This window comes from Panthera uncia, chromosome B4 (genome assembly GCF_023721935.1).
Source record: "Panthera uncia isolate 11264 chromosome B4, Puncia_PCG_1.0, whole genome shotgun sequence".
NCBI classification, from domain to species: Eukaryota; Metazoa; Chordata; class Mammalia; order Carnivora; family Felidae; genus Panthera; species Panthera uncia.
The window spans coordinates 60,176,112-60,198,875 of record NC_064809.1 but is presented as its reverse complement, the minus strand read 5'-3'; the positions used below and the strand labels follow the sequence as shown (position 1 = coordinate 60,198,875).

The following is a 22,764-nucleotide window of genomic DNA, read 5'->3' as shown; positions in this document are numbered from 1 at the left end:
TCAATTGAAGGCCACTCTATGAAATACCTTACTAATACTCCTCAGCACTGTCAAAGTCATTAGAAATAGGGAAAGTCAGAAATTATTACAGCCAAGAGGAGCCTAAGAACACATGACTATTAAATGTAATGTGACATCTGGATGGGATCCTGGGGCAGAAACACATTGGGTAAAAAATAAGGAAATGTGAATAAAGATGGATTTTGTTAATAATAATGTATCAATATTGGTCATCTATCATCACAAATGTGTCAAACTTACGTAAGATGTTAATAGTAGGGTAAATTTGGCATGGGGTATAAGGGAACTCTCTGCAGTATCTTCACACTTTTTCTGTAAATCCACAACTGTCCTTAAATGGAAAGTTTATTTAAAATAGAATACAGTTTGGGGTAATGGTGGCTCAGTTGGTTAAGCGTCCAACTCTTGATTTCAGGTCAGGTCATGACCTCACAGTTCATGAGATTGAGCCATCACTGGGCTTCGGTGCTATAAGCATGAATTGCTAGAATTCTCTCTGCCTCTATTCCTCCCCTGCTGACACTGTGTGCTCTCTCTCAAAGGAAATAATGAAACATTTAAAATAGAATACTGTTAAAAAACAAACAAACAACTACCAGGCATCTGAAGAAGCAAGGAACCATGACCCTCAACAAGGAGAAAAAGAAACCAATTAGAGCTTATACCGATGCTATAATTACTAGACAAGAACATTAAAATGATTATGACTAAATTCTGCATGCTCAAAAAGTATAGAGACATGGATATGTAAGAAAAAAAAAAAAAGCCCTCAAATTTCCACAGTCAAAAATTACACATCCAACTACATTGGAGAGGATTAATGGTGGATTAGATGTTGCCAAAAAAAGAAAGAAAAAAGATTGCTACCTTGAAAAAAATAGAAATAGAAACTATACAGAAAGAGACACCGAGAGAAAAATGTTTTTTAAAAACAAAACAAAGTATCAGTGAGCTGTGAGATAACCTCAACTAACCTAAAATACATGTAATTGGAGTTCCCATGGAAGCAGAGGGGGAATATTTGAAAAAATAATAGCTGAATTTGCTCTAAATTTGATAGGAAATATAATCCCATAGATTTAAAAAGCTCAACAAGGGCCAAGCACAAGAAGCATAAAGAAAACTACACTAAGGCACATTGTGATCAAATTGCTGAAACCCAATGATAAAATCTTAAAAACAGCCATTATGTGCTGAAAAACAAAGATAAGGATGACAGAGTTCTCATCAGACGCAATGTGAGCAAAAAGACGGTGAGCAACATCTTTAAAAAACTGACAGAATAAAAAACAAAAACACATTATCAATCTACAACTCTATACTCAGTGAATATCTTTCAGAAATAAAGACACAATACTCTTTCAGATAACAAAAGCTGAGAGGAGAGCATTCATTACAAGGAATCCATTCTATAGAGATGTTAAAGGAACATTTTCAGGCAGAAGGAATGGGATACCAGATTTAAGGCCTACCTAAAGACATGAAAATTCCCAAATATGGCTAAAATGAATATAAATATTTTAAACACATTTTTCTTATTTTTAGTCATCCTAAAGGATAATTCACTAAGAGTGATGTAGGAGAAAGGGTAGATATTTAAGTCAATGAAAAAGAAGACATTCCAGAAACATCATCCACAAGCTGGAGATCCAGGAAAGCCAGTAGTGACCAATGATGTTAAGTATGTTTTAATGTGCTTTTTACCATCTTGGATTCTTTGGTGAAGTGTCCACTCATATTTTTTGACCATATTTTTATTTGGTTTTTTATTTTCTTACTGTTGATGTTGGAAGTTCTTTATATACTCTGAATATAAATCCTTTATCAGATATGTACTTTGCACACATTTTCTTCCAGTCTGTGGCTCATTTTTTCAATCTCTTGACAGTGTCTTTCAAAGAGCAGCCATTCTTAATTTTGATGAAGTCCAGTTCATCATTTTTTTTAACCAAGTAGGTCAGTTAATTTAGTCCTTGTTACTCTGTCTTGACTGGAAGAAGTCATCCTTCCTGCATTTTTTTTTTTAATTGCATACATCTCTCCTAGTTGGAACTGGAGAAATTAATCCAACCTCTTTATATTACAAATGTGAAAACTGAAACCCATTTTTTTTTCAACAAATATTTACTGGGCACCTTTTAAGGACTTGAGATGCATAGTATGTACTGGAAATTAACAGGCACTGTCTGTGGTATGGGATCTGCGCAAATCAGTAAACTGACAGACAATTCTGATATAGCCTTTATAGATCCAGAGAAGATACAGTTCCATGGTCCCAAGTTCAGATGAAATTAAAAGAAAGAAGCAGGAATGAGAGATAGAAATTACTATAGAAAATATTAGAAAATTATATATATATACATATTTCTTATATAGAAAATAAGAACTCATTAGAGAATAAACATCAGTTTTAGGCCTAATGAGCTTGACACTTCATCCATGAATATGCAGACGTACCCATCACAGGAAGTACAGGGCACCAGCAGACCTCCACACACAAAGGAACAGAATCTGCTCCACTAACTGACCTCATTTTGAAAGAAGCAGACTCAAAGGCACCCCTCTCAGCAGGCAACAAGATCCCAAACCAAATACAGAAGAGATTGAGCCAGACACTTTCAGTTCCTTCTCCCAAACTCAGAAAATCTGGGAAGGGTGAGTGAGCAGATAGAGAGAGGTGACTAGAGTTACTGAGGCACAGGTGTCCTCTACAGATAACTATGAAGAGTGGGAGATGAGTGTTTCCCCCAAGCACTGATTATATTGCATATTTATTGGAAGTCTCTCAAACTTTAAACCTCTCAGGGCCTCTGGGTGGCTCAGTCAGTTAAGCATCCAGCTTCAGCTCAGATCATGATCTCATGGTTCGTGAGGTTGAGCCCCACATCAGGTTCTGTGCTGACAGCTCAGAGCCTGGAACCTGCTTAGGAGTCTGTGTCTCCTTCATTCTCTGCCCCTCCCCTGCTCATGCTCTGTCTCTGTCTGTCTCTCTCTCTCCCTCTCAAAATAAATAAATAAATAAACAAACAAATAAATAACATTAAAAACACTGATGGGATTATAAAGCTTAATAAATATTGCTTGAAAAAGCCTTAAAAAAGCAAACTTCAAACTTCTTGTCAAAACCTTTTGAGTCTCATGATTTCTACTCTTATCCTACTACTCACATATATAAGAAAACACGTAGGAACGCAAACAGCATCCTTGCATAACCAATTAAGAAATATTAAAGAGGAGGGGTTTAAGATGGTGGAGGAGTAGGTGGACCCTAAGCTGGCCTCCTCCCTGAACACAGCTAGATAAATATCAAGTCATTATGAACACCCAAGAAACCAAAGGTCTTAAAGAAAAAATCTCCATGTCTACAAGCAGAAAAAACAACCCATGGAAGTGCACTGTATGTTAACTAACTAGAATTTAAATAAATTGTTTTAAAAAGTTAAAGAAAAGCAAAGACTATAAACATCTTATTATAGAAAATGTAGTCTTTTTATTTTTTTATTTAAAAACAATTTTTTTACATTTATTTATTTTTGAGAGACAGAGTGAGACAGAGCATGAGTGGGGGAGGGACAGAAGGAGAGGGAGACACAGAATCTGAAGCAGGCTCCAGGCTCTGAGCTGTCAGCACAGAGCCCGACGCGGGCTCGAACCCTCGAACCGTGAGATCATGACCTGAGCCAAAGTCGGACGCTCAACTGACTGAGCCACCCAGGCACCCCGAAAAAGTGGTCTTTTTTAAAACTATTATTTTCTCAAAACTTGTAACAGTGCCTGGCACATATTAAGGGCTCAGTAAATGTCTGTTAGATGAATGTGGAAATAATTAGCATAAACTCATAGGATAACAGTCTAACACTAGATTGGTGCCAAAAACTCCATTTAAAAAAAAGAGTGCAAAATAATTCAAGCAATAGACATTCAAAAAATATTGACTTATATTATAGGATCAAGACTATGTGGAAAGCATAGATTCTAGGCCCCAGACTTAAATTCTGGTGCTTCTTGGACAGGTTGCTAGGACTCTCTGAGACCAAATCTTCTATTCTGTAAATTAGGAACAATATTATCTGCTCCAAAGTGGTTTTGTGAAGGCAAATGAAGTAATCCATTTCTAGTGTCTAACTCAGTGTCTAATACATAGTTACAATAAATATTAGCTAATAGTAATAGAACTGTGGTATTAACCAATGGAGCAAGACAACAGAGATCTCCTGATTACTGATCAACAAAAGAGAATAATTATAACTCCATTGGCTCCATCACAGTTTGTTGAGAGGATCAAATGAAAGAGTTTCAGTAAAGAACTATATGGATACAAGACATCCCCAGCAGATCATATATTTTCAGGCTCCACTGCTCTTCATTAACTGATGACCCTAATAAAGATGTAGAAAACCAGGGGTGTTTGGATGAGATAAGTGTTTTATAGGCTAAGAGGCTTTTCTGAGCCCATCTGCAAAGCTGCTGACAATCTTTTTATTGGTGGAGGCTGTGCCTCTTAACTAGGCTGTCATCATTTCTTTTCTCAAACTGGGTGTGTGTGGGGGGAGCCCCTGTGGAGAGGCAGCCTCTCTGGGTGGTCTGTCTGTCTGCTGCTGCTCAGACTGATGCTGCTGACATTTCTTAAGCAATCATCTCTTTAGCTTTTTTATGGATTTGACTTCTCTTGCATTCATTAACCTCTCTTGCACAGCATACAGTTATTAAACTGTATTAGCTGCAAATATTGATAGTCACATGATACTGGGGAATAAAACCAATTTACAAAGCACAACTTCTCTGATTTAGTAGATGTGTGTGTGTGTGTGTGCATGTGTGTACACATATATACAGTGTATAGCAAAAAAATTTTTAATAGATGCGTGAAAAGGAAGAAGAGTGTTATTTCAGTATAATGAATGTTTGATAAACTTTGTACTCTTAAAACAACTCTGTGGCTTAATGATACTTAGGATTCTGACATTGAAAATTATAACATATTCTAATAATTCCTCTCAACATGGATCATCCTAATCTGAACTGTTTTATTTATTTACAGTTAACTCATCTCTGTTCATGGCAATTCTCCTGGCCACAACTATACCATATTCTAAATTGTAAACAATACAACTAAGCAGAAAGTAAGACATATTAACAGAGGTTTTGAATATAATAGACATTCATCAGTGGCATGTGGCTTAAATCTTCTATCTTAGTTAAGGCTTTTCTGGTTGGCAGTTTCCAAAACCCACATCACATTATTTTAAGAGGCAAATATTCACAGATTAGTGACCATCAATCCCAATTTGTCTGGAATTAAGGGATTTATCAGAATTCAGGGCTTTTGTGCTAAAACTGGGACAGTTGCTAGAGAACTGAGATGGTCGATCACTACAGCACAGGTTGTTGCTTGAGTGAAATATATTGGAAATATATTAGAGGACCTATGGAATTCAAGGACAGGAAACATTGGCTTCTTAAGAATCTAGAATAAGAAACTGGATATCTTTCCACAGTCACACAGTTATTCTTTCTATCTCTACTTTGTATATTCCAGGTCTCTCTGAATGTATATTGTATTCTCCCTCTCCCTCTTCCTCTCTCTCTCTCTCTCTCTCTCCCTCTCTCTCTCTCTCTCCAGATAAGCTTACTCTTTACTCTTAGTAAAAAGATACAAGGATGGAACTTAGTGGAATTAAGAGGTCCATATCCCTATTAACATATAATCATTAAGGATGTCAAGCAAGAACATGTTCTGATGTCTTTCCAAGAATGTTGTTTAACGAATGACTAGAATCCTAAAAGTGCTCATATTGTCTCAGAATGCATAGATCACAATTTAAAATTATTCAATTATCATATTGTTCATTGATCATATGATTTGAGAAAAGGCTACAGAATATTATGGTAGTAACTTCTTCCAGCTCAGTGAATTCTTAGGAGCCTTTAAATGGAAATACTTCTGTCTTCTGACAGCATAATTTTAATCCTTTATTATAGTTCTCTTGAATATTGTAAACATTAGACTCAACTCAGCCTAGAACAATTATTTGATTAATTGAAGCACTTATCTCAAAAACATTGGCCTCCATTTGCTTAACATTTGGACTGAACCTGTGATTATTTCAATGACAGATGTCTCAAGAATTTGTTTGCATATCTGAAATTCTCACTATGAGAAGGATTCTCTAAATGGTTAGTTGAGTTTAATTGAAACACAGAATGTTCAGTATTAGTTTACAAGCCACCCGCAAAACTGCAAACAGAACACACCAATGTATTAGCTAATTGCATGCTAGCTACTGCTCTAAGACAATTAAGTAATTCATATATCAATGTTCAGTTATGAGCTCTTAGCAGAACCATAAAAATACATTTAAAAATTAAGTTATAGGGGTGCCTGAGTGGCTCAGTTGGTTAAGCGTCCAACTCTTGATTTCTGCTCAGGTCATAATCTCACGGTTTGTGGGTTTGAGCCCCACATCAGGCTCTGCACTGACGGCTCAGAGCCTGCTTGGGATTCTCTCTCTCTCCCTTTCTCTCTCTGCTCCTCTCCTGATCATTCTCTCTCTCTCTCAAAAATAAAGAAAGAAACATTTTAAATAAGTTATAATTACCCATGATTCTCTGGTATTGTTTTATAAAATAAGTTCTAACCAGTGAGTTCTAAATGAATTTTACTCATTGATTGAATAAAATTGTTGAGTTTTCCCTAAAAGTTTAATGGCACCTAAATATAGTAATTTTACTCTGAGGAATCTGAAATGTTTTGTTACTTATGATATTTTTATTAATCCCTATTTTTCTTACGATATTCCCTTTATTGATTTGAGTACAGACTCCTTTTCCACTGATTATATCTTAAAAATTTCCCAGAAATTCCTTCCTGTAGACTTAACTCTATTTACATACATAATTATAGCATTATTCTAATATAGTGCTTATTTTTACAAACCTTTCCATTTTTATTACATTATTACCAATAAATAGCTTAAAAAGTAAATGGTTCTCTGTGCCTTATGATAACATGCAGTAGTCTCCCATCCCACCCCTCATCATCACTCCCCCCCCAAGACAACTTCAACTCTTCTAACTATTTCCTTGCTAGGAAGGAAAGGAAACATGTTACATGTTAAGTCTATGTAACATGATCGTACTGCTCTTTCTTGATTTTTTTAAAAAGAAATTTCAGGTTTACTTGTTATACTTCGAATTCTATTATGGAATATAAGGATTTAGAAATCTGAAATCTTGCTTTCTACTTCATCCTCCAAGCAAATATCCTCTTCCCTTCCATCTGTTCAATGAAGCTTTGATTTGTGGTTAAATCAATAAGTCAGATAGTTTTACAATGATTATGTAAATATTATTCAGAGATGAGCCCTGTGAAATGATCTGATTATATTTGTTTCTTGTATAAACATTTCTTCCCTGGAGTTAATAGTTGCCTAGGATTGTTTTTCTTTATTTGCTTTTTTAACCTCTTCTACTTACCTATGTTGGATTGCTCTGTTAATGTGGTGAATCTGGGAATTATTTCCCAGAATTCACTTTTCTGTGTGGTTCCAGGTTAGAGTTAGCCAAAAGAGAAACTTGTACAAAACCTTGAAGGTGGAGATGAAGCACTGAGCACTAGTTTTCAAAGGTCCTTTTATGCACAGAACTGTGACAGACAGACACAGAGGCGCCCAGCAAGTGCAGGTTGGGTAGCTCTCCTCTGTGTCCTGTCCAGTTCTTCTTCTTCCAATAGTGACTTTAGGTTTACCATCAGATGTGATGTCGACAGAGAAGTAAGAACTTCCCATAGATCTCTCCACAAGCTCCCCTTTGAGAGACCCATTTCGGTGGCTGGATGTCGTTGGCTCCTCAGATTTTTCTATACTCTCCAACTTGTCTACCTGTACCAGGGCTTTATGAAATCTGGTTAGTGGCTTAATTCCCTAATTTTCCTATTCCCTCTTCTAGATGTCACACTCACATCTCGTCCTACATTTTGTTTGGCTAAATTCCAATAATGACCGCTAATCACTTATTATAGTGATTGTGCTATAACTTAGCTGCAACTCTATCACTAATATTTCCCCAAACTCTTAAAAGAATTATAAATCTCCCCCCAAAATATTCATATGCATTGGATAATTTATTATTTCAGGTTCTTATTTTTCTTCCTTAGAGACTTCCTTTAGGATTTCTCAGTTCTCATTCTGTGTGGACTAGATGCTCTGACAATCTGATGTACATGTAATCTGGGATTACCCTTCACCTTTATTCTGAAAATTCCCTTCATGTATCACTGGTAGTAAGGTTTTCTATTTCCCAGATTCCATATATTCCTCTCTTTTGATTTTGACCCTTGGTTTGGTAAAATAATACTACTGTAGCTTTTTAAGGTGCATGGAGATAAAAATATTCTTTACCTGTATCAATTCTCCATTTTTAAAATCAGACTTCATATTTTTGTCTCCTTGCCTTTTTGTTCTATTTTTTATATAATCTCCTCAAATTTATCTTCCAAACTTCTAACATGTTTTTTTTCAGCTTTTGTGCCTTTAATTTTCAAGAGTTCTTGCTCCCTAAATGTTTGTCTTATATGGTGGCTTGCTCCTATGTTTTGGATGTAACAACTACTCTTCCATCTGTGAAAAATAAAATGAAATTTTAAAAACTACTCTGCTTCATGAACTGTGCTCTTTCTTCTATTAGTTTCTTTTTGTTTCTGTCGTATTAGATTAGTGCATCCATATGTTGAATAGAGGCTCTGAGTATATGGACAGGGCATGTTTACAGCTAGGACTCCTGTATGGTGACTGGACAGGGATAGCAAATAGTGATTTTGATTTTATTTGTTTAGTTGGGTTTTTTTTTTCTTTGCTTTGCTTAATTTTTGGAGTCTCATACATGGATTTTAGAAATAAGGTTTATGTATTGAGTAACTTCACTTATTTAAGGGAATATTCATTCATTTCCTTATTGATGGTGAGTCTGAAAATTGGTCCTAGGTGGTCATATAAAATGTATCTGTTCATTCAGTAAATGCCTTTCAAGCATTTCATATACTAGTCAATAAAAAAGTCATATTTCATTTGTATGTTTTACTCAAGATAAAAGAAATAATTTGACATGTCGTTGGGAAGAAATTAATTGGAATGTAAGCAACACAGAAACTAAAAATATATGAAAGGAAAGATGTGAATGAAAATGCTGAACCTTGACTGAGAACATAAACAAAATAGTAGTTTTCAAAGGTAAATGGTGTCTCTCCTCTCATTAAATAATTCCATTGCACAATATAATGTTTTCAAAATAGTCTCAGAATCCTTCTTTCTGAAAATTAGGCTATTTTATAAATAAGAGTCTGTGTGTTCTGACTTAGGAGTTATGACAGAATTTCTTTGCATATTTAATTCTCATTTTGAACACTAAAGAGCTAACTCTTCCTTTTTGGTTGGAATTCAAATCTATAAGTCACCTTCCAGAGGAAAAGTTAATGAAATTTAGTGTTTATAAAAAAAAAAAAAACTCCAAAAGAATATATCCTTTTGTGGGGTTAGTTTAAAATTAGGCAGGAGTGTCAATATCTAATAAGTAATAATTTCTTTCTAAAAGTAGTATTGCCACTGCTTGAAATATATACAAATAATATTTTATATTTTGTAAATGTTTTAGGCAATAGCTGTTAATCTTTTTACTTAGTAAACAGTTAATGGGTTATTTCTTTTTTTAGTTTTTTTTAATGTTTATTATTGAGAGAGAGACAGAGAGACAGAGAGACAGAGCACACGCTGGGGAGAGGCAGAGAGAAAGGAAGACACAGAATCAGAAGCAGGCTCCAGGCTCTGAGCTGTCAGCACAGAGCCCAATTCAGGGCTCGAACCTACAAGCTGTGAGATCATGACCTGAGCCAAAGTCAGGCACTTAACATACTGAGCCACCCTGAACAATGGAATACTACTTGTTGATGAAAAAGAATGAAATCTTGCAATTTGCAACAATGTGGATGGAACTGGAGGATATTACGCTAAGTGAAATAAGTCAGTCAGAGAAAGACAGATACCATATGTTTTCATTCATATGTGGAATTTGAGAAACTTAACAAAAGACCATAGGGGAAGGGAAGGAAAAATAAGTTACAAACAGAGAGAGGCAAACCATAAGAGACTCTTAAATACAGAGAACAAACTGAGGGTTGATGGAGGTGGGGGGTTGAGGGAGCAGGGAAAATGGATAATGAGCATTGAGGAGGATGAGCACTGGGTGTTGTATGTAAGGGATGAATCACAGGAATCTACTCCTGAAGCCAAGACTACAGTGTATACACTGTATGTTAGCTAACTTGACAATAAATTATTAAAATAAAATAGTTAATGGACACTGTGTGCCAGACAAGTCCTAGGCACTGGGGTTATAAAATGAACAAAATACAGTCTCTTCCTTGTCCTCTACAATTTGATAAAAGAGACATTCAAGTTTATAGTTATCACAATTTGTTCTATACAGACTGAGTAATGGTGCTCAGTCTATAATGATAGTAAGAAAGCTGACTAGAACTTGGTGATTGATTTGATGTAGGGAGTAGGTTATTCAAAGAAATTAAGGTTGAAAAGAAAGCTTCTGGCTTTAGCATCCGAGTACACAAAATAGAAGAAATAATAAGGACAATTTGGATACCTAAGGAACATTCAAGTATAGCTGTGCAGTCAGCATTTGGTTGACAGATGAGAGAGTGAACTGTACTAGAGAAATAATGTGGGATGTATGGTAATCATGCAGTAACTAAAGTTGCTGGAGCAGATGGCATCACTCATGAAGAGCCAGTAGATGAAAAGAGAATAGTTCTGTGAGGTATATTGGTGTGACAAGTCATTTCACAGGAGAGAACACTGTTAGTGAGAAACCTTGGCCTAAAATGACTAAGCCAAGTATCCGGTTCAGATCTGAGATTCTTCATTTCTGGCCCATCAAGCCATTCACAGAAAGGACTGACTTTCACAGCTACAAGTCAACAAGATTGAGAGAGACTTCTTTAGGCTGCTTCAGAATAAAACTCTCCCAAAATGTACAAGAAAATGTTTAAAAACAATGCTGCCACAGGCATGGAGTAGTATTACTTAATTGAGAGAGAAAGAAAATGTTTAAAATTTATAGGATCATTTATTTATCAGGTGCTAAGGGAGCAATAAGATTGAGAACACAGTGAGAGGATCAAGTATGAGAGATAAGACAATGTGTTACATGGTGGACAAAGTATATTTGAGGTGTTGTCCTACATTCAAATGGAGATTCCACCAGGGATTTAGAAATCTGAGCTGGATCTCTGTAGGGAGATCAATGCTGGACACATAGTTTGAAAAGTTATCAGTATTCAAAGTGGTAGTAAAAAGCCTGGAAAAAGGTGGATTTCCCTAGAAACTAAGCAGAAAGACATTGTTTGTTCAGTCCACACCACTCAGCAGGAAAGATGTTTTTAATTCTTTTTAAAAATTGAGTCAAAATAAGGAAAAGGTAATTAGCTGGCTCAATAAATAACAAATGGTAAAAGAAGAGCTTGAAGTCTAGGTTCCTGACTATAAATTTGGCTATTTCCATTAACGATAGTAAATAATAACAACAACAGTTTTTATAATGTAGTTTGGTAGCCTATAAGTTATGTGGGAATCTAAAATGGAGAAACAACTCTAATAGATATGCTAAATTAGGCAGTCAGTATTTAAACGATCACCGAGACTTTCATTTAACTGTTATTTTCTAAAACCATACCAAAAACAAAAACAAAAAAACTTAATTTCTAGAAACCTTTAGGCAGAATTGCTTGCTGAATCGACTTCAACAGTAAAGAAAACTGTCTCTTTGGAAAAGAGAAAGCTCAGAGCCACACAAGTAGAGGCTCATTATCAAGGGAATGATCACAAAATCATGTCTTTTCATTTTGAAAAGAGGAGTTTCATCAAGACAAACATTTCAGAAATTCAGCCAGCGGCATTCCAGCATTTTATTTTGTTTTTAACCAGTTGAAATTTTATTATAACAAACAAGACAGTTAGTACCATTCAATTCAATATCATGGAATGTTCCAGTATTTAAATTTAAAATAAATATGAGACTAGAAACATTAAAAAGGAAGAGCCAAAATATGCACTGTTTGGAGACAATTTAAATGAAACAGGTAGAAAATCCTCTGTCGTGTTAGCTATTATAATTCTTATTGGTTATTGCTAATATAAAAGAAGCTGATTTATTTTTGCAAATCAATCTTGGTTCCAATCACCTTGTTAAACTCTATTACTACTTATAATAGTATTTTAGTTGATTCTTTTGGACTTTTATGTGGGTGAAGAAGGCAATTTTATGAGTTCACCAAAACCATTTTATTTACCTCTTGGGCTTCCATGAAGATTCTTTCCTTGTGTCTCTCCCAGCAATGTGGGGCAAATGACTGAGCTGTGAATGTAACAATAATTATGCACACCACTTCAGTCTGGCCAAAAAATAACCCAAATTATCTTTCACACTCTCTGTTTCCCTACTAGATGGTAAGACAGAACAATCTGGAAGTCTCTCATTGCTGATGGCAGAGAGGTCAATCTAGGTTCCCAAAACGAAATGACTGAGTCAAGTAGAACATCAACCAACTTGGTCCACATTATACTATGACATAATAAGATTTGGGGATTGTTTGTTGCAGCATCTAGTGTAACTTACCTTGACAAATACATGAATTAACTTAAAATGTAGAAGATATTTATTGAGGTAAAATTAAAAATTTACTAAAAGAACCATACTATGCTTTGATGTAATGAATCAGTATTTTAGGGAATATAAAAAAATAGAAGATTAATCAATAATCCATGTCATCTCAATAAAAATCCTAAAATAAATGTTATGGAAAATTTCAAGTTAAATCAGCAATTGATATAAAAAAATAAAATGGCTAAAATAATTCTGAAAAGTCTAAAAAGAGAAAACATTTAGTTTATCAGATACAAAACATATTTTAAAGCTATAAAAATTAATATAATGATAATTCTGCAGGACTATTCCATGGAATAACATAAAAAGCAAGGAAAAAAATTCATGTATATATAAAAGTTTAATTTATGATAAAAGTAGCATTTGAAGTAAAAATGGACTATTTAATAAATGATTTAAAAATTAAAAGTCAAAATGAAAAAACAAAGCTACCAAAGCAGATTAAAGAAATATGGAAGAATATGTTTATGTCCTCAGGTAGATAAATTATAAACATTTAAAAACACAAATAGTGTCCAGATTGAGGACAAATCAAATCGAGGGGAAAAAGAAAAAACAACCCAATAAAAAAATGAGCAAAAGATGTAAATTGGGAAAGTTGCAGATGAAATTAAAATGTTAAATAAGCAAAAAGATGCTAAACCACAACTATAATCAAGAATATACAAATTCAAACAATACAGTGGAATGTTTTACCCATGAAATTAGCAAATTTAAATAAGTTTGGTAATATCAAATGTCAGCAAGAATTTGTATCAAATATTGGCAAGAAAGTGAAACCCTAAGAAATAGAATTACAAAATTTGTGTAGGTATTGCTAAACATTATGGGTGAGAGAGTAAATCGGTATAGCCACTCAAGAAGACAATTTAACAATTCAGTAATATCTATTAAAACTCAAGATAAGCAAGCCCTATGATTCATAAAATTGTACTTCTTTGTTTCTATGCTGGATAAAAGCTCAGTGTGTGCCTAGGAAGGCTGAATCAAAGACATTTATTTCTGCATTGTTCATATTACTGAAAAATAACCACCTCAGTGTTCATCCTAAGGGATTTAATTAATTTTGGTCTATTCCATAGGCCTAAATGTATTAACATGAATTTAAGCCTAGGATGCATTATGAGAAGGTAGAAGATGGAAGTGAGGTGGAGACCACCCTTCTGTTCCTTATGCCTGCAAGCACAGTGATGGCCATATTTGCATTTTTTGCCCAATATCTGGTCACCAGTCTTCATACACACTGAGGGGCAAGATAGAGGGCGTCTGATTGCTGGCATGAATCATGGTTGCAGTAGTGAAGTCCTGAAGCAACATTGTGCTGGGAGATTCCTGATTTCCAAACTAACTAACCATGGCAGAGATAATAGTCCCGTTGGCAGGCCAATAGTGCAATGTTCTTCTGGGAGTCCTTCATAGAAACCAAACCTAAAGATTGTTTTTCTAAATCATCCAATACTTTTAGAAGCATCCACTTTCCTGTATTATATCCCTTTTTCTTAAACTACATAGAGAGATTTCTGTTACCTGCAACTGAACCTTGACAGATAAAGTAGTTGATTCCACACAAGTGGCAATGGGTAACAGATTTTCAAGGTTGAGAATCTGAGATTGTTTACATTTCACTTATACAACCACTTTTGAGTGGTTGACCATCTGGGTGGCATTCAAGGATAGGATACTGATAATCTAAGGACACAAATTATTACCTGTGTTTATTTGGAATAAAATGCTCATTGAAGGTGTGGTAGTGTTGGCAAATCAAGTGGTGACTGCTTTTATATAATACATATGTCATGTGAAACACAAGGATTGTGGGATGGAATGGTCACTTCCAAAAACCCCAGTGAACATTCTTTATTAAAGAATTAGGGTTTTAAATTCTTAGAACCAAGAATGATCAGAGAATTAGGAAGTTTATGACTGTCCTAACAAATCTATCTCTAATGACCACAATGTAATAGTCAAAACTTAAAGGTAGAAACAAACTTTCAAATTACAATGACGTTTTAATCTCTTATCTGAAGGTTGTGAAAGCTAAGACATTGGAAAAAAGGAAAAACCTCAAGAAATAGAATTATCAAATTTTGTCAGATATGGGAGATAGAGAATTTCTCTAATCCCTACATCCCACTGAGCCTCCTTCATTCTGTCTAATGAAATGAGTCATTCCCAGCTGGAAGACATGGACTGGTCTCACTGGGGATAGCTACTTGCAAGAGAATCCCACTTCTCTTGGAGCCTTGTCCCTCCATCTATCATGGCCTCCACATCTAAATGACAGTGAGACCTCAGCATTCCTCAGAAGTCCAATTGGAAAGTCAAACTTGGAAGGAAAAGATTATTCTCTAAAGGAATTGTAAAGATTTATTCATTTATATCAGAAGAAAAACTGGAGAATACATGCAGAAATGAATTCTAAAGTTTTTAGAAAAGGAGTGAAAATATACAATCTTGCTTCATGCTGAATGTATCAACGTGTACACCTGAAATCTTGATTCTTAATTCAGTGCTAATTAAAGAAGCCAGAAATATCTCTGTGTAGACAGTTAATCAAAACCTGGCTCCAATGGCAAATATAATGCTTTAGTCAGGGAGGAAAATCTTCCTCTGTCCTATGATCCTTCTAGCTGGACTTAGAATCAAATTGACATGAGACAGATGAACAGGAGAAAATCAAATTTAATAGGCATATTGACAGACAGACATGAAATTCCAAAGACTATGAGGCAATATGAAACTTATATGAGCTAAGGAGAGGGGTAGGATCAGAGGATACAAAGGAGAGGAAAGCCATTAGCAGGAAAGTGAAAAGAGGTGTTTGGAAAAATAAAGGTTATCCTATTATGCAGATACGTTCCTTATTTGTAAAGGGGAGTCTCTGTTAATAGCTCTTTACCTGGTACAAGCGCTCCCGTTCCGATGTAAATTTAAGGAGTTGAACGGGAGGGAGAGAGCTTTTCCTGAATCTGTTGGGTTTTGATTACTTTTAACTCAAAATAATTTTTATGCCAAAGTAGTCCATCTTGGGTAGTCTGCCCTTGGCCCTTTCACTTTACACATGTTAACTCATTTATTCTTCTTAATAATTCTATAAGGAACTCACAACTATAATCCTGTGAGATAGAGATTAAATATTTTAACTTATATAATACAGCCAGCAACAATCAGAGATAGGACTTAACCATTACTCAAAAAGAATACACCAATTCTACTGAAGATTCTTTCCCACATTTTCCCCACAGTATCCCATCTATAGAGCTGTCCAGAAAGACACATATTATAAGCATTAGTAAAAGTAAATAATCCTTTTCACCTTTTTTCCAAGTAAAGTCACCCAAATGAATGTAAAACAACAACAACAACAACAATAACAACAACAACAAACAGGTGAACAATAATGACGACATAAAAATCGGAACATAAAATAATAAAAAAGGAGATATAGGGATGCCTGGGTGGCTCAGTCAGTTAAGCGTCAACTTCAGCTCAGGTTATGATCTCATGGTTCGTGGGTTGGAGCCCTGTGTTGAGTTCTGTGCTGACAGCTTGGAGGTTGGAACCTGCTTTGGATTCTGTGTCTCCCTCTCTCTCCACCCCTCCCCCGCCCCCACACACACTCTGTTTCTCTCTCTCCCTCCAAAATAAATAAACATTAAAAAATTTTTTAAATAAAAAATAAAAAATGAAATATATATAAAGAAGAGGAGCCAAAATCATAGAAAGGTATAGGTAAGACAACAAAGGTAAAGTAGATGAATAAAAAAAATTCTTTAATACCCTTTCCTTTAAAATGAAAATATGATTATATAAATTAAAAGCTCAGTCTCCAGGCAGAAAAATTATGGTAAGATCCCTCTACCCTTTCCTTTTGAAAGTAAATCGGGGTTCACTACCTGTTAGGGTCATAAAATCATATTAAAGTAGGCAAGGACCTCAGAAGTCATCTAATCCAAACCCCACCGTTGCTTTGATGCTTGATATTCTGAAGTGTTACATAACGAGCTTTCTAACTCATTTTCACTAACCTGTTTTCATGTGTTATCAAATAATGTGTGAGTGGGCCAGGGAATTCTCAGAGATTGTAAGCAAATAAGAAGTTCCATGTTCTCCTATCATTGTGTAAGGCCCCAAATAATTGATGATATTTTTCAGATTAAGATCTTGATTAAGATCAATGTCATAATTTTATTTTATATTTAAGTTATATATGTATGTATGTATTTACTTATTTATTTTTAAGAGGGAGAGAGACACAGAGAGAGAGAGAGAGCATGTGTGTGCATGCACAGGAGGGGCAGAGAAAGCAAGCAAGAGAGAATCCCATGAATCATGAGATCACGACCTAAGCCGAAACCAAGAGTTGGATGCTTAACCAACTGAACCACCCAGGTGTCCCAATGTCATAAATTTAAAATGAAGAAATTACCCTGTCTTGATGTTGGAGGAAAAACAGCAGCCTGGAAATTATCTTCCTAGACAATATGGACAATGGTATAAAATGTCTAAGAAAAAATTAGCCATTTTATTGCAATGAAAATATTTGGACCTTATGCATTTGGTGACCAGAGAAAGGAAGCAGCATCCTTTTTAGCCAAAGAGCAAATTGTTTAAATGTCTGCTAACTTAGTCATATTGGTTTATAGCGTTTTTTTTTTTATCAAAACAGATTCCAGAGTTAATTTTGACATGTTTATGCCTGCTAATTGAGAAGATGTCACTTTTTCTTAAGACTGCTCATTTTGTTTACATATCCAGCTGGCACTTAGCATTGCCTTTACCACTCTCATCTTTCACTTTCCAGATCTTGTCTCATTTCTGTGTAGTTTACAGTCCAATTAGTTATAACTAACAGATTGCTTGGAACCAGTCTTATGAAAATGTGATTATATATGGTGCCTTAGCAATATTCTCTAAATTTGACAAGAATATACTACTCAGTTGAAGGAATCATGTCTTTACATATAAAGGGATGATCGCCATAAAACCATGATTAATATAATCATCAAATTATACTTGGTCTTTTTTGTAAAGATGTCAGTTAGAATTTTAAATGATTAAATGAGAATTTTAACCTGGATTACTGAATAGTGGGGAAAATGGGTAGCTGCACTGAGTCATGTATATTAAGGACTTGTGTCCTTTTCTAAAAATATAGAATAAAAATGTATTTAGAAATATATCTAAGAGAAAATAGTTTTCAAAAATCATAAGCGATACTATGAAAAAAATTTATGTCAAAATTTAGATGAAAGGATGGTTTTCTAAAACTGACTCAAGAAAGAAAAAATCCAATAAACCGAAAAAAACATTAAAGAAAATAAAAGTCACCTTACCCCAAGGGAATCAGATCTAAGTAACTTCAAAGATGACTTTGAACAAAGTTTCAAGAAATGGGTAATTCTTATATCATAAATATGTTTCAAAAAATGGGAACATTGGAAAATCTATTAAAATAAACTTCATGCCAAAGGCAGACATGGAGAGTCCAAGAAAAGGAAGTTATGGACCAATTCACCTATGAACATAGATGTACAGATATTAAATAAAATACTAAAAAACTGATTTTGGTAGTACATAAAAAAACACATTTTAATTAATAGAGTTTATCCCAGGAATTCTTACATAATTCAACATGAAATGTCTAATTATTATTCACTATATTAGCAGAAAGAGATAAGACATATGATCTCTTAATATATGCATTCATCAATAAATGGAGAGAATCATTCAGATAAACATTCATAATAAAAACACTGTACCCTAAAAGTAGAATGGAACTTCCTTCCTCTTCTTTCTTCCTTCACTCAAAGTGATGAAACTTTAGAATTATTCACAATATATCAGGAACAAGATAAGAATGTCTGCTACTATGGCTTCTCTTTAACAGTATGCTATTTTTTAAAAATCCTTCATAATTTGAAAGCAAAAGACAAAATTCTTTTCTTTGTTGATGATATCTACATAGAAAATCCAATAGATTTCATAGAAATCCATAAAAAGTAGAAATCCATAAAAAATACTAAATTTATATAAGGAATTAGCACAGTTTCTAGATAAATTATCAATGCTTAAAAACAAATAGCATAACTAAAACCAGTGATAATAATAGAAAATGAGGTAGAAAAAAATTTGTATCAGGAACAAAAATACAATATTCCCAGGAACAAATCCAATAAACATGTACAAAATTTTTTGAAGAAACGCTTAAATAAAATTATTGAAGAACACTATCTACCCAAATAAGTAGAGATCTATGCTATGTTCCTACATAATAAAATTTAAGGATATCAACTCTCTCCCAAATGAACCTATAAAATTAATGCAATTTCAGTAAGTTTTGGTTCTTGTGGGTAAAACTTGACAAGATGATCTAAAAACTCACATGGAAAGGCATAAACAAGAACAACTAAAAACAGATTTTAAAAACAGAGATGAGGGGTTACAGGGAGGCTCAGTCACTTAAACCAACTTTTGGTTTCAGCTCAGGTGAGGATCTTATGGGTCCTGGCTTTGAACCCGTTGTCAGGCTCTGCACTAACAGTGCAAAGCCTGCTTGGGATTCTCTCTCTCCCTCTCTCTCTCTCTGCCCCTCCCCCTCTTGTGCATGCTCTCTCTCTCTCTCTCTCTTTCAAAATAAACTAAAAACAAATAAAAACAAAGATGAAAAGACTTATATAAGATATTAAAAACTGTCATGGACACCTAGTAATTTAAACAGTGATAAAAGGCAGACAAATAGACAAATAGATGAATAAAACAGAATACAGATTCCCAAATAGACTTATGCATAAATGAAATCTCAATTTTGACAAAGGTCCAATGATAATCAATGGGAAAAAATAGGATATTCAAAAATTTAAGTGGTTAACCATGTAGAAAAAAAATAGTAGATAACTCACATCATATGCAAAAATAAATTCTAGACAGATTTTAGACAATATTAAAAGCAAACTTTAAAGTTAAAAAAATACATAATTGAGTATCTCTATGACTGAGGGTTAAGGAAGTATTTTCTAAACAAGATACAGAAAACACAAACCATGAAGGAAAATCTACATAAATGACTAGATTAAAATTTAAAACACTTTTTCAATAAAAGACATCATAAGAAAAGTTTAAATAATCCTTGGTTTAAAAAAGCTATTTTAAAGTATATATATGTGTGTGTTTGTTAAAGGAACATTATTCAATATATAACAAAACAACACCTTATAAACTCTTACTTATATTTTTAAAAAAGAAAACCATACAATAAAAAAAAAGCAAAGTATATACAAAAGAAGTTTACATAAAATGAAATTCAAATAATCAGTAAACCTATGCATGCAACTGTGGCAAACTATTTGTTGGATTGCAAATAGAATGAATTCTCAGACATTGACAGTTCTTGACACAATCTCAAGAGCTAATAAAACAAACACAAAAAATTCAATGAGAACATAAAAGATTTGAATAAAACAACTAACCAATGTGATTTAATTCACAGATAAAGAGCATTATATTCAATAATTGAAGAAATAAATACAAAAAGTAGACATTATTTTAAAGTTTATTCTGGGCCATAAAGCAAATCTCCACAAATTTCAAAGAACTGAAATCAGGGATGCCTGGGTGGTTCAGTCGGTTCAGCGTCGGACTACTGATTTTGGCTCAGGTCAATATCTCACCGTGGTAAGATGGAGCCCTGTGGGGCTCTGTGCTGAGCACGGACCCTGCTTGGAATTCTTTTTTTCCTTCTCCTTCTACCCCTCGCCTTCCCTGTTCATTCTCTCTCTCTCTCTCTCTCTTTCAAAAGAGAGAGAGAGAGAGAGGAAAAAAAAAACAACAACAACAGAAAAACCAAAGAACTGAAATCATAAGTGTGTGTCCCCTGACCAACATGGAATTAAATTATAGAGTGGAATTAAAAATAACTAGAGGGGCGCCTGGGTGGCGCAGTCGGTTAAGCTTCCGACTTCAGCCAGGTCACGATCTCGCGGTCCGTGAGTTCGAGCCCCGTGTCAGGCTCTGGGCTGATGGCTCGGAGCCTGGAGCCTGTTTCCGATTCTGTGTCTCCCTCTCTCTCTGCCCCTCCCGCGTTCATGCTCTGTCTCTGTCTGTCCCAAAAATAAAAAAAAATAAAAAAAAAAAAACGTTGAAAAAAAAAAATAACTAGAAAAATCTTGAAATGTTTGGAAATTAGGCAACATGCTTTTAAATAAACAAAAGATTTAAGAAGAAATCACAAGACACAATAGAAAACATACAGAACTGAATGATAATAAAAAAACAACATATCAAAATTGGTGGGATGCAGCAAAAACAATGCTTAGAGGGATATATATTGCTTTAAATACAAATAAGAACAGAAAAAAGATTTAAAATCAATGACTTACACTTCTAACCCAAGAATCTGGAAAAGGGGAACAAGTGAAAGGAAATAGAAGGATAAAAGTAATAAAATTATGTGGAGAAATTGATAAAGTAGAAAAATTAACAAAGCTTTGGCTTTAGTTCTTTGTACACATTAATAACACTGATTAACACTTAACAAGAGAGAAGGAACACAAATTGCTAATATGAGGAATGAACAGAGGACATCCATGCAGATCGGATGCACATCAAAAGGATAATAAGAGGATATTATAAACAACTTTATGCCAAAAAACTTGAAAAATACAGTGCTCAAATCTTGAAAAATAGAATTTACCAAAAAATGACCCAGAAGAAATGAAACACCTGTACATGCATACATCTTAAAAAAAAATCAAATCCATTATTAAAAATATTTTCTCATAAGAATTCCAGGTGTAGTACTTGCTGTGGCAGTGCCTATACTAAAACTGGAGTGATACAGAGGAGATTGGCATGGCTCCTGAGCAAGGATAACACACAAAACTCCAAGTGTGGATGATTTCACTGGTGAATTCTTCCTACTAGCAAAAGTAATGCCAATCTTACAAAAATTCTCCCAAAGAAGAGCAAAACACTCAACTCACCAACTCCTAACTCATTTATGACCCAGCAAAACTCTGATACTAAAATCTAAAAAGAACTAAGAAAGGAAAATATGAGCCTATATTTCTTATGAATACAAATATGAATATATTAAGTAAAACCTTAGCCAACAGAATCTAATTTTATATAAAAAATACATCAAAACTAAGTGAAATTTACCTGAAAAAATCAACCAATATAGTTCACCTAGTAAATGAACAAGGGAGATAAGCCATATGATTATTTCAATAAATACAGAAAACGTATTTGATCATATTCACCATACATTTATTATTTAAAAGGAAAATGCTCAACACACTAGAAGTAACCAAGAATTTCATCAACCTGATAAAAGGTATCTACAAAATAAAATTTAATGGCTAACATAATGTGGTAAAATATTGACCACTCCACCCCCTAACTCCTAAGCATGGCAAGAAGACAAGATTTCTACAACTACCAGTTCTTTCCAAAATTGGAAGTCTTCACTAGGTCAAGGAAGCAATAAAAAATATTTTCAAGAATAAAAGATTGAAAAATAAATATTATTATTCACAGATGATATAATTGTACATATAGCATGTTCAAAATAATTTACAAATGATTAGAAATTGTAAGTGAATTTAGGAAGGTTGCTAAATACAAGGTAAATATACCCTGTTTTGTGTTTACTCCCAGAGGTAGGCTATAACCCTTCCTAATTCATAGGTAGAATGTTGAGGCTGATGACAATCCAGAGACCTAGAGAATTTGAAAGAAAGTTTATTGTTATAACAAGGGACTCCTAGGGAGAGCGGAAAGGGCATAAGCAGGTCCAGGCAGTCTTCAGCAGAGCAGAGAGAGTGGGTTGGGCCTTAGAGTGTCAAGGGGGCAGGACTGGAGAGAAGTCCCTGAGGGTGGACTGGGAATTTGCCAAGTGTGAATTTCCCATATGTCCCAAAGGAGCTCACTTGGACTTTCTTATCAATTATGCCCAGATATGGAACACAAGAGAAAAAGGAAGTTGGGCTTATAAGAAGTCAGAAGTCAAACATC

At 34.4% G+C, this 22,764-nt stretch overlaps 1 non-coding gene across 1 annotated transcript; it reads left to right on the top strand.

Moving 5' to 3' along the window:
* The first annotated feature begins 21,545 nt into the window (after positions 1-21,545).
* On the top strand, positions 21,546-21,651 carry LOC125920523 (U6 spliceosomal RNA). Its single transcript, XR_007457107.1, has one exon. It is a non-coding gene; the product is annotated as a U6 spliceosomal RNA (small nuclear RNA).
* Positions 21,652-22,764: the final 1,113 nt, after the last annotated feature.